The sequence below is a fragment of the Mustela lutreola genome, chromosome 13 (assembly GCF_030435805.1).
Source record: "Mustela lutreola isolate mMusLut2 chromosome 13, mMusLut2.pri, whole genome shotgun sequence".
Taxonomy (NCBI): domain Eukaryota; kingdom Metazoa; phylum Chordata; class Mammalia; order Carnivora; family Mustelidae; genus Mustela; species Mustela lutreola.
The window spans coordinates 7927813-7939988 of record NC_081302.1 but is presented as its reverse complement, the minus strand read 5'-3'; positions in this window follow the sequence as shown (position 1 = coordinate 7939988).

Genomic DNA, 12176 nt, shown 5'->3' with positions numbered 1-12176 from the left:
TGAAAGCTGCCAGGGAAAGTCACCAGAAAACAAAAGACCCCAAAAATGGTTTTCACTGAGCCCCCTCCCCCCCCACCACAGGGAACAGGGCAACTCTGCCCAAACAGGGTTGTTTGAGTAACAGTGTGGCAGGCCCCTCCCTCAGAAGACAGGCAGGAAGAACAAGAGGCCATCAACCTTAAGGTCCCTATAAAACATGTGCACCTTGCTAGGGTTGTGGACAATAATTTGGACTTTGTACATTCCTTCAACCACCCCTCAACAGAATGACTAAGAGGAGAAACCCCCAACATAGGAAAGACTCAGATACTGTGACCTCTGCCACTGACCTAATGGATATGGATATAAGCAAGATGTTGGAAATAGACTTCAGCGTAACAGTTATGAGAACAATAGCTAGGATGGAGAAAATCATTACTGGCAACATAGATTCTCTAAGGGCAGAAACTTGAGCTGATCTGTCAGAACTTAAAAATGCTATCATTTAGATCCAATCTAATCTAGATACTCTAACAGCTAGGGTAAATGAGGCAGAAGAACAAATTTGTGATAGAAAAGAAGGAACAGGGAGAAGCCTGAACAAACAGCTTAAAATCCTTGAAGCCAGAATTAGATAAATAAGTGACATCATAAAATGTTCTAATGTCAGAATTATTTGGATCCCTGAGAGGGGAGGGAGGCCTGGAAGATATATTTGAGCAAATCATAGCCAAGAACTTCCCTAATCTGGGGAATGAAACAAGCATTAGTGACCTAGAGGCATGCCCCAGCATGTCATAGTAAAACTCACAAATCTTAGAACCAAGGAAATCATCTTAAGGCCAGTTAGGGGGAAGAAATTCCTTAAGTACAGAGGGAGGAACATCAGAATAATGTCAGACCTGTCACAGAGACCTGGAAAGCCAGAAAGGGCTGGCAAGATAGAGTCAGGGTACTAAATGAGAAGAACATGTAGCCAAGAATTCTTTACGCGGCAAGGCTGTCATTCAGAATAGTTGGAAAGACAAAGAGCTTCCAGAACTAGCAGAGACTGAAAGAATATGTTACAAATAAGCCAGCTCTGTAAGAAATACTAAGGGGGTTTCTATAATAGGAGAAAGACCCCAAAAGCAAAACAGAACAGAAATTTACAGAGATAATCTACAGAAACAAGGACTTCACAGGCAACATGATGACAATACAATCCTATCTTTCTATAATCACTCTCAATGTGAACAGCCTAAATGCTCCCATAATATGGCACAGGGTTGTAGATTGGATAAAAAGAGAGGACCCACCCATATATTGTCTACAAGAGAATCATTTTGAATCTAAAGATACATTCAGAGTGAAAATGAAGGGAGGGAGAACCATCTTTCACACCAACAGACCTAAAAAGAAAGCTAGGGTAGCAATTCTCATATCGGAAAAAATTAGATTTTAAGCTAAATACTGTAGTTAAGGACACAGAAAGACACTATATCATTTGTTAAAGGCTTTATCCAACAAGAATATCCAACAATGGTACATATCTATGGGCCTAACATGGGAGCAGCCAACTACCTAAGTCAACTGTTAAACAAAATAAAGAGATGTATTGATAATAGTACATTAATAATAGGAGACCTCAACTCTCCACTTTCAGCAATAGACAGATCATCTAAGCAAAAAATCGAAAAAGAAATAAGAGTTTTGAATAACACATTGGACCAGGTGGACTTCATAGATATATACAGAACATTCCACCCTAAATCAACAGCATATTCATTCTTCTTGAGAGTACATGGAACCTTCTCAAGAATAGACATTGGGATTATTCCCTGCATATTCTCAGACCACAGTAATTTGAAACTAGAACTCAATCACAAGAAAAAGTTTGAAAGAAATTCAAACACCTGGAAGCTAAAGACCCTGTTTGGGTCAACCAGGAAATCATAGAACTTAAACAATTCATGGAAACCAATGAGAATGAAAACACATTGGTCCAAAACTGATGGGATATGGCAAGTGTGGCCCTAAGGGGGAATACATAGCCATCCAAGCCTCACTCAAAAAAGTAAAAACATCCCAAATACACAATTACCTTTACGACTTGAAGAACTGGAAAATCAACAACAAATTAAACATAACTCACATATGAGAAGGTAAATAATTAAAATTATAGCAGAGATCAGAATTAGACACCAGAAATATAGTAGAACACATCAACAAAACTAGAAGCTGGCTCTTTAGAAAGGATTTGTAAGATTAATAAACCACTGGCCAGACTTAACCAAAAGAAAAGAAAAAAGGACCCAAATTAATAAAAGTATGAATGAAAGGGAAGAGATCACAACCATCACTAAGGAAATAGAAACAATCATCAGAAATTATTATCAACAGCTATATACAAATAAGCTAAGCACCTAAAAGAAATGGGTGCATTTCTGAAAACCTAAAAAATGCCAGAAGAAATTGAGAATCTGAATAGACCAAAAACCAATAACAAGATTGAAGAAATGATCAAAACCTCCCAAAAAACAAGAGTCAGGGACCTGATGGATTCCCTAGGGAATTCTACCAAACATTCAAAAAAGAAATATCATCTGTTCTCCTGATGCTCTTTTAAAAATAAATAAATAAATAAATAAGTAAAACTTTAAAGAAACAGAAGGAAAACTTCCAGACTCTTTTTATGTAGTCAGCATTACCCTGATCCCCAAACCAGGTAAAGACACCACCAAAATGGAAAATCAGACCAATATCCCTGATGAATATGGATGCCAAGATTCTCAACAAGATCCTAGCTAATAGGATCCAACAGTACATTTAAAGGATTATCTACCAGGACCAGGTGGGATTTATCCCTGGGATGCAAGCATGGTTCAACATTTACAAATCAATCAATGTGCTAGAACACATAAATAAGAGACAAGAATGACATGGTCGTCTCAAGTGATGCAGAAAAAACATTTGACAGGGGCACCTGGGTGGCTCAGTGGGTTAAAGTCTCTGCCTTCAGCTCAGGTCATGATCTCAGGGTCCTGGGATCAAGCCCTGCATCAGGCTTTCTGCTCAGTGGGGAGTCTGCTTCCCTTCCTCTTTCTCTGCCTACTTGTAACCTCTGTCTGTCAAATAAATAAATAAAATCTTAAAAAAAAAAAGCATTTGACAAAATATAGCATTCTTTCCTGATTAAAACTCTTCACAGTATAGGGATAAAGGGAATATTCCTCAATTTCATGAAATCCATCTATGAAAAACCCTCACAGAGAATATCATTCTCAATGAGGAAAAGCTGAAAGTGTTTTCCTTAAGATCAGGAACAGCAAGGATACCCACTCTCACCACTATTATTCAACATAGTGCTGGAAATACCAGCAACAGCAGTCAGACAACAAAAAGAAATAAAAGTATTCAAATTGACAAGGAAGAAGTCAAACTCTCTCTCTTCACGGATAACATGATATTTTGTGTGGAAAACCCAAAAGACTCCACCCCCAAATTATTAGGACTCATACAGCAATTAATATGGCACTATATAAAATCAATGCATAGAAATCAGTTGCTTTCTTATACACTAAAATGTAACTGTAGAAAAATCAATTAGAGAATTGATTCCATTTACAATAGCACCAAAAACCATAGAATATACATAACTGAAGAAGTAAAAGATCTATACTCCACGAACTACAGAACACTCATGAAAGAAATTGAAGAAGACACAAAAAGACAAACATTCCATGCACATAGCCAGAAGAATAAACATTATTAAAATGTCTATGCTTCCCAGAGCAACCTATACTTTCAACAGCATCCCGATCAAAATACCAACAACATTTTTCAAAGTGCTGGAACAAACAATCCTAAAATTTGTATGGAACCAGAAAAGACCCCCAATCACCAAGGAAATGTTGAAAAAGAAAAAAAAAAAACAACAAAAAAAAAACAAAGCTGGGGGCATCACATTGCCTGATTTCAAGCTATATTACAAAGCTGTGATCACCAAGACTGCCTGGTACTGGCACAAAAAACAGACACATAGACCAATGGAACAGAATAGAGAGCCAAGATATGGACCCTCAACTCTATGGGCAAATAATCTCCAACAAAGTAGTAAAAAATATCCAATGGAAAAAAAGACAGTCTCCTTAATAAATGATGCTGGGAAAATTGGACAGCTATATACAGAAGAACAAAATTCAACCATTCTCTTACACCATACCCAAAGAAAAACTCTAAATGGATGAAAGACCTCAATGTAAGACAGGAATCTATCAAAATCCTAGAGGAGAACATAAACAGTAACCTAATTGACATCAGCCACAGCAACTTATTTTAAGACATGTCTCCAAAGGCAAGGGAAACAACAGCAAAAATGAACTTTTGGGACTTCATCAGGATAAAAAACTTTTGCTCAGCAAAGGAAACAGTCAACAAAATGAAAAAGCAACCCACAGAATTGGAGAAGATATTCACAAATGACACTACAAACAAAGAGCTGATATCTAAGATCTATAAAGAACTCCTCAAACTCAACACACACAAAACAGATAATCATGTCAAAAATGGGCAGAAGACATGAACAGACACTTCTTAAGACATACAAATGACTAACAAACACATGAAAAAAATGTTTAATCATGATTAGCCATCAGGGAAATTCAAATCAAAACCACAGTGAGAACCACATTGCACCAGTTAGAATGGCAAAAATTGACAAGGCAAGATACAACAAATGCTGGAGAGGTTGTGGAGAAAGGGGAACCCTCTTACACTGTTGGTGGGAATGCAAGTCGGTACAGCCGCTTTAGAAAACAGTGTGGAGGATCCTCAAATAACTAAAAATAGGCTACCTTATGATCTGGCAATTGCACTACTGGGTATTTACCCCAAAGATAGAGATGTAGTGAAAAGAAGGGCCATCTGTACTCCAATGTTCATAGCAGCAATGTCCACAGTAGCCAAAGTGTGGAAAGAGCCAAAATTCCCTTCAATAGATGAATGGATAAAGAAGATGTGGTCCATATACACAATAGAGTATTACTCAGCCATCAGAAAGGATGAATACCGAACTTTTGCATCAACATGGACGGGACTAGAGGAGATTATGCAGAGTGAAATAAGTCAAGCAGAGAAAGTCAATTATATGGTTTCACTTATTTGTGAATATAAGCAATAGCATGGAGGACATTAGGAGAGGGAAGGGAAAAATGAAGGGGGCGGGGATCAGAGGAGGAGACAAACCATGAGAAACTATAGACTCTGAGAAACAGACTGAGGGTTCTGGGGGGGGATGGATTAGCCCAGTGAGGGGTACTAAGGAGAGGATGTATTTCATGGAGCACTGGGTTTTATATGCGAACAATGAATCATGGAAAACGACATAAAAAACTAATTATGCACTATATGGTGACTAACGTAACATAACTTAATAAATAGATAAATAAGCAAACACACACACAAACAAACATGGAGGCTAGAAATATGTGTCTTATATATAACGAGGTAAATCGAGAAGTAGGTAAGACTCTAAGCAGATTATTAGTATTAAGGTAATCTCAGTAATATTAAGGTCCTTTATCCCTTTATGTTTTATGGAAGTTTATTTTTTTCTTTTCCTTTACTTATTTCAAAGCAGAACAACAGGATACCTCTGGGTAACAACATGCTGTGTGTACATACAATGGAGTAAAACTGATTTTCGTGACCTATAAACTAGCTTCAAAATCAACTCTGTAGGGGAACTGCAAAAATATTCTATTCAACATCAATATTCTTGAATAAGTGTATAGCTTCCTAGTGTGACAATGCTTATTTCAAAAGCAAATTGGGATTAGGCTTGTCTCAGTATTAGATTTATTGTTTTGAGCACAGACCAAGTGCTCTTTTCCTTCATTACCTTGTATTTATTAAAACTGAAAGACAAAACAAAAGAAAACATAGATAAGTCCTGTCCGTATAGAAACTTCAGTCTTGGAGGTAATTGCTACTAGGAGGTGCTTCAGCTGGAATTCATTGAAAAAACAGAGGCAAATGTGAGTTAGAACATGAGATTCGAGGCAGCAACATGTCTTGTGCACTTTTTTAAAAAAAATTACTCTTTGCTAGTTTACTGTATTTAAAAAATTAAAGGTCATGTACTTTTAACACCAAGAAACTTGCATATTGACCTCATTGAAATTGATTCATAAATATTTGTACAAACATGATTTTGAAAATGATTCAAATTTATAATGGGATGTGAATAATACATTAAGTTCTCAACCTAATATACATGAAGTTACCTCATCATTATTGATTTAAAAATGGAAATATAACATTGAGATTTTAAATTAGCTCAGTTGGCTGAAGTTAAATATAGTAGGGCTGATCACACATATTTACTGGTGTTCTCTGCTTAAAACCCACTAAGATTGCTATTGTTTCTGGGCTGGTCATTGTAAGTTTTTCCTGAGGCAGAGCTAAGAAATATTTTAAGGAAATAGGCATAATATTTTCATGTTGAAATTTAAAGTTCAAAGTTAAAACTGTTGACTTTTTTTCTTTGAGTTTATATTTAGGTCACTGTTGCTTCTACTGAGAATCTTACCTAGATTCTTATTTGCTCTATCATATGTGTATCCATCCTCTTCTGTCATCTCTGTGTCACCTCTGTAGCATTATAAGATTCAATAATGAAAGAGCTTAAGATTTCTTTGGATTTACTTGTGCTTGGGGCACATCTCACCAGATATATATAGCTGAATTACTGTGTTTTGAAATCATTTCATTTGATTAGGTTACTAATGCAAGAAAGAGACAATACTTTATTATGTTTTCAATACTCAAGGATTTTCAAATATTTATTTATTTATTTATTTTAGAGATGGGGAAAGGTGGGGAGTGTAAGAGAGGGAGAGAGAGAATCTTAAACAGTCTTCACGCTGGGTTTGATCACACGACTCTGGGATCAAAATCTGAGCCAAAATCCACTGAGCCACCCCAGTGTCCCCTTATGGATTATTTTTTGAAACTGATTTGATTTTGTTTCAGGATTATGTAAAACATGTGAATGTTTCTGAAGGCAAAACTACAAACACTTGATCTTTGGAGAAGTGAAGCTTTCATCCTGGTGCCCTCCCTTCCTTTTGAGTAAAAATTTTTTATTGACATTTATTTATTTATTTATTTATTTAACCTTGGGCAGTGGTAGGCAGAAGGTAGAAGTTGTCTGTCCTTCAATTTTTCTGTTTTTGTTTTTCTTCCAGGATTCCAAATTTTTCTGTCTGGTCCAGAGTTTTCACTCAATATTCCATTTACACCAGGCTTCTCTCCCTTTCTTCATCCCACATTCTCTCCAGAGTGCTGTGCTTTGGAGACCACCTACCCTGTTGCTGGGCTCTCTACAGTCGATGCTTTGGTTGCATGAGGATCCTTTCCAAAATTTCCATTCTTCGGGTGGACCTTTGGGGTTAATTGACCTTAATTCTTTTATCTCTTTTCCTTGCAATTTTTCTGAAATGCTCCAGTGTCCTACAAAACGTTACAGGGGGACAGTGAGAGAACATTGTCTGGAAATTGAAATTTGTAGTTTCACTGTCCTCTTGCTACAGAATTTGGTTTCTTTTGGTTCTTTTTCTTGTTCCTTATAGTTCGTTGGAGAATGTATAGAGAAATGTACATGTAAGCATCTGCCATTAATTTGAATATCCAGAAATCATTTTTTTTAATGTAAGTACTTCCTTAGGTAAAATCTTCCCATGCTTAATTTTGCACTTTTTTTTTTTAATTTAACAGTTAATTATCCCAAAGAAAAGGTAATAGGAATATTAAGAGATTTTTCTCATTCTCTTTGCAGCTACATTGTATTCCATTTTAGGTATGTGCCATAGTTTATTTGACTTGTCAAGGTCAGTTGGGTAATTTCCAGTCTTTTACTTTTACAAAGAGTTATTTCAAGCAGAGGACATTTCACATTTAGGGCAGTATATCCTGGAGATATGACACCTCAAATTGGTGTTACTGAGCCAAAGAACAAACTAATTTTGCTAGATATTGCAAAATACCCCTCTAAGGTGACTCACTACTGTGCATTCCTCCAAGAGCATAGGATGGTATGGCCACAGTCTGGCCAACACGGTGTGTTATCTCCATTAAACTGGTCTTTTTGTTTCTCCTCCATTCATTTAAACAGCACAATAACCACTATTTTATAATTGCATAAATTCACATATGCCACTGGCCTTTATGACTTAAGAGATGTGTACTTTAATTTTATTCTTATCAAACACAAGGGGAATTCTACTCACTGAGTGTTCCATGGATCTTTTTAATAACTACTATGAATTGAGTATAAATAATTGGTCATTGTGGGGTTTTGATTCATATGATGAATTTTCAGCAATAATTTTGCTGTTGTTTTGAGGCCACTGGAAGCATTTCCCCTGATTTGACTGCCACTTGCTATGCATACTTCCCCAAGGCATGACCAGAACATCCAGAACAGTAGCCGATGTATTAACAAGAGGATGTGAGGGGAAGATGTTTGTTCATTTATTTCTTCCTTCCTATAATACATGCTAATTTAGTGCCTCCAGCAATGAGCAAGGTGCTTAGAGTTTAGGTGGAATTACGTAGGGGCAAACAGGAAATCGACTATAGAATGAATACATTCGAAGGCCATCATAAATTCAAGGAGCAGGAGCCTCTCCAGATAGCCATAAAGCTACTTGCTACCTGGCAGGGGGATATTCCAGGTAGAAGGGAGAGCAAGTTTGTGATGTAGACTGGCTCTCATGGACTAGGTAGAGCAAGAAGGCCAGTGAACTGGAAAGGTGTTTGAACAAGGGGAAGAGTAATGAAGTGCTAAGAGGTAATAAGGGACTAATTGTGTAAAATTGCTCCTTGCATTTCTTTCAGTGGAGCCAAAGTCTGTAAAAAGAATTAGTAGCAGAGATCTTTATGAAATCTTACATTGTTAGTAAATTGTGTACAATTTAGAATATCTGGGTTCAAAGAGGAAATTCACCTTTCTCCATAGTATCCACACCTGATTACCTCTGTCCACCAGAAGGACCTTTGCTTTCTTCTTTTTATTTAGTTTTTCTTTCTATTTTGGCATTCTCTTGAGACTTCCTGTCTTGTCACATCTCCAATTTGTATTCCCTGTTTTTATTTCTCTTACTAAAATGCTTTTCTAAATTCTTGTTGATAGCAGACATATTAAGCAACATGTACCCATTTCCTAAAGCTTGTGAATCTGTAGAGCAAGAGAGAGTGATACTAAGTGAACTTTACTTAAGTGTTATAAAGTAGTAAACATACATCACATAGCAGAATACTGATAAATTTGTTTTAGGGGAGCCTTCAAATAGATACATTAATGTTCACGGAAAGAAACATAAAGCCCCATTATCATAAGAAGGGTTTCTACTTTAGAGTCTCTGAAGTATTTTAGAGAATAAACTCACTAAAATTTTATATGCTTGTAAAAAATGCAGTGCACAAAATTATTTAGTAATCATTCATGGATTCAGAATGTTTTCCAAAGAGATAATATAGCATCTGCTACATATTTATGCACAAATAGAGAGTCTTCAATAGCCTCATCTTTGAGTGGCTGCCTAGCAAACAAGATGGACTGTTTGGATAAAGATTTAAACCTCTGAAAAAGAAATATGAAATTGGTCAGGACAGTTAATAAAAGATGTTCAATGAATGTTGAACAAGTGAGTAAGATGGTTTACTACTAATTCTTTTTTTTTTAAACATTTTGTTTATTTATTTGACAGACAGAGATCACAAGTAGGCAGAGAGGCAGAGAGAGAGGGAGGAGGAAGCAGGCTCCCTGCTGAGCAGAGAGTCCGGTGCAGTGCTTGATCCTGGGACCCTGAGATCATGACCTGAGCCGAAGGCAGAGGCTTAACCCACTGAGCCACCCAGGTGCCCCTACTACTAATTCTTCCTACATATGCTCAGCTAAGCTTTTACTCTTGACCAGCTTTCCTGTTGGGCATATTTTTATTACCTTATTACTTTCTTTACAAAAGCTACTTTTAAATATGTTGCCCTTTCTAAACAATAGACTCAAACCTATTTCCTTTACTTCAGTAGACTGTTCTTGACCCTGTTACAGATTAAGACCATCTGCACTGAACCTGATCCTGGTATTATGACCAATGGCCCAGCTCAGGGGATTCACTCCTTGCTTTAAAATTGTAAGAAGCTGACACTTTCTTTGTAGCATCCAATGCATAAGTTCTTGTATTGTGGCAGTGTGTGATCATATCTGGAATTTTCAGTAGATTCATTAAGTCAGTAAATATGTGCTTGATATTGAATGTGTTTCAAGAAGACTTGTTGGTGCTAAATACATAGAAGTGAGAGAAAAAAAGATAATCTCCTACACAGAGTTTATATTCCAAAGGGGATCAGAGAGGCAACACAGAAGTCAGTGAGGAAAAACACAAGATTATTTAAAATAATGGGAAATAATGAAATTGAAGTAAGGGGAATACCAAGAAGGCAAGAAACCGGGTATTTGAGGAATTAAAAGTGTTAGTGCAAGTTTGGGGCTTATAATTTAATAAGCCAGTAAGGAAAAAGTATATCCAAGGGCAGAGGAAGAGTCTCAAAGCCTTGAGGAGCACCTGACTGGGTCAGTTGGTAGAGCATGCAACTCTTCAGCTTGGTGTTGTAAGTTTGAGCCCCATGTTGCCTATAGAGATCCCTTAGAAACAAAATCTTTAAAAACAGAACAGAACAAAACAAAACAAAAAACTTGCTCTCTTTGGAAAAGAAAATTATTCTCAAAACCTTAGATCAGGGGCACCTGGGTGGCTCAGTGGGTTGGCCACTGCCTTTGGCTCGGGTCATGGTCTCAGTGTCCTGGAATCGAGTCCCGCATTGAGCTCTCTGCTCGGTGGGGAGCCTGCTTCCCTCTCTCTCTCTCTGCCTGCCTCTCTGCCTACTTGTGCTCTTTCTCTGTCAAATAAATAAATAAAATCTTAAAAAAAAAAAAAACTTAGATCAAAGATTCTTTTACTGTTTACTTAGTCTTCTCCATTGAAATTTTAGCAGAGGTGTGCATGTCATAGCTTCCTAGAATAAACTGAGAGGAGGGGGTCCTGAATCATGGAAGGATATTTGAAGGAAGCAGAGATGGTTAGATGCATACAGACAACGGGAAGGAAAAGAGAAGGTTTACGTGGCTGTCTTTAAGTATTTAAAAGGATTGCTTTAAGAATTGCTTTTCTTTAATATGTTGTTGGGGAGGAAAAAAAATCTCTGTCCTTGGGGCTTTGGCTGGTCTTGTAATCAAATAAACATAGAACAGTTTAACTGGAGAAAAAAAAAAAACTGGTTTAATTACATATGTGTGACCCATAAGAATCTGAGACCCAAGGGCAAGTAGAGAAATTGAGGCTTGTATGCCATCCTGAGCTAAGGAATGGGATTGAGGCCTGGGGCTTCAAAGAGAAGGAGAGTAATTCATAATAAGAACAATAAGAAGAGCATATGCTTGGTATTAGATATTTGCCTTGCCATACAGATAGATCATTTAGATAGAAGTTATCTCTGGTAATAGCTATTTCTCAGAGACACGTCTCCTAACCAAATTCTTTTAGGTAGTTAAGGGAGATGTGAATGTTTTTCTTGAGTTTGTCAACTCTTGATTGCTTTTAGCTCCAAATATCCACAGACAAAGTGTCATATTTTGGGGTCACATACTCTGCTCAGTTCAATGCAAAACTAATAGACAGTGGGCAGAAATGATAGAAAAAAAGGGTTCAGTTCATATAAAATCAGTAGTAGGTGTCTAGTGATGGAACTGACTCACTAAGTTCAAACAGATGTTGGGACTGCTTGTCAGAGGGTCTGTTAGGGGCCCCACTCCAGGATGAGAGCCCCAGCACTGCTGAATATATTTCTTTGCAAAGTAAATGCTAAACATCCATCTTATGCTATGAGTGAATGAAAAAAGTTCTTGGTAAGCACACCAGTATCACACAGTCAAAAGCAAAAAGCAGTACAAAAAAGAGTTTTAGGAGTACAATTCTAGACAACTGAATGCAAACTTTGATTCTGTTTTCACAGAAGTGAAGGAGTGGCAGGAAAGTAGTGTTCATGCACCTGACACTCAGCAAGCCAATAAAAGCTGAATAGACACCCAGCTTCTGCAAAGAAGAAGAAAAAAAAGACTATTTAGTGGGGTGTTGCCACCAGGTGAATGGAGA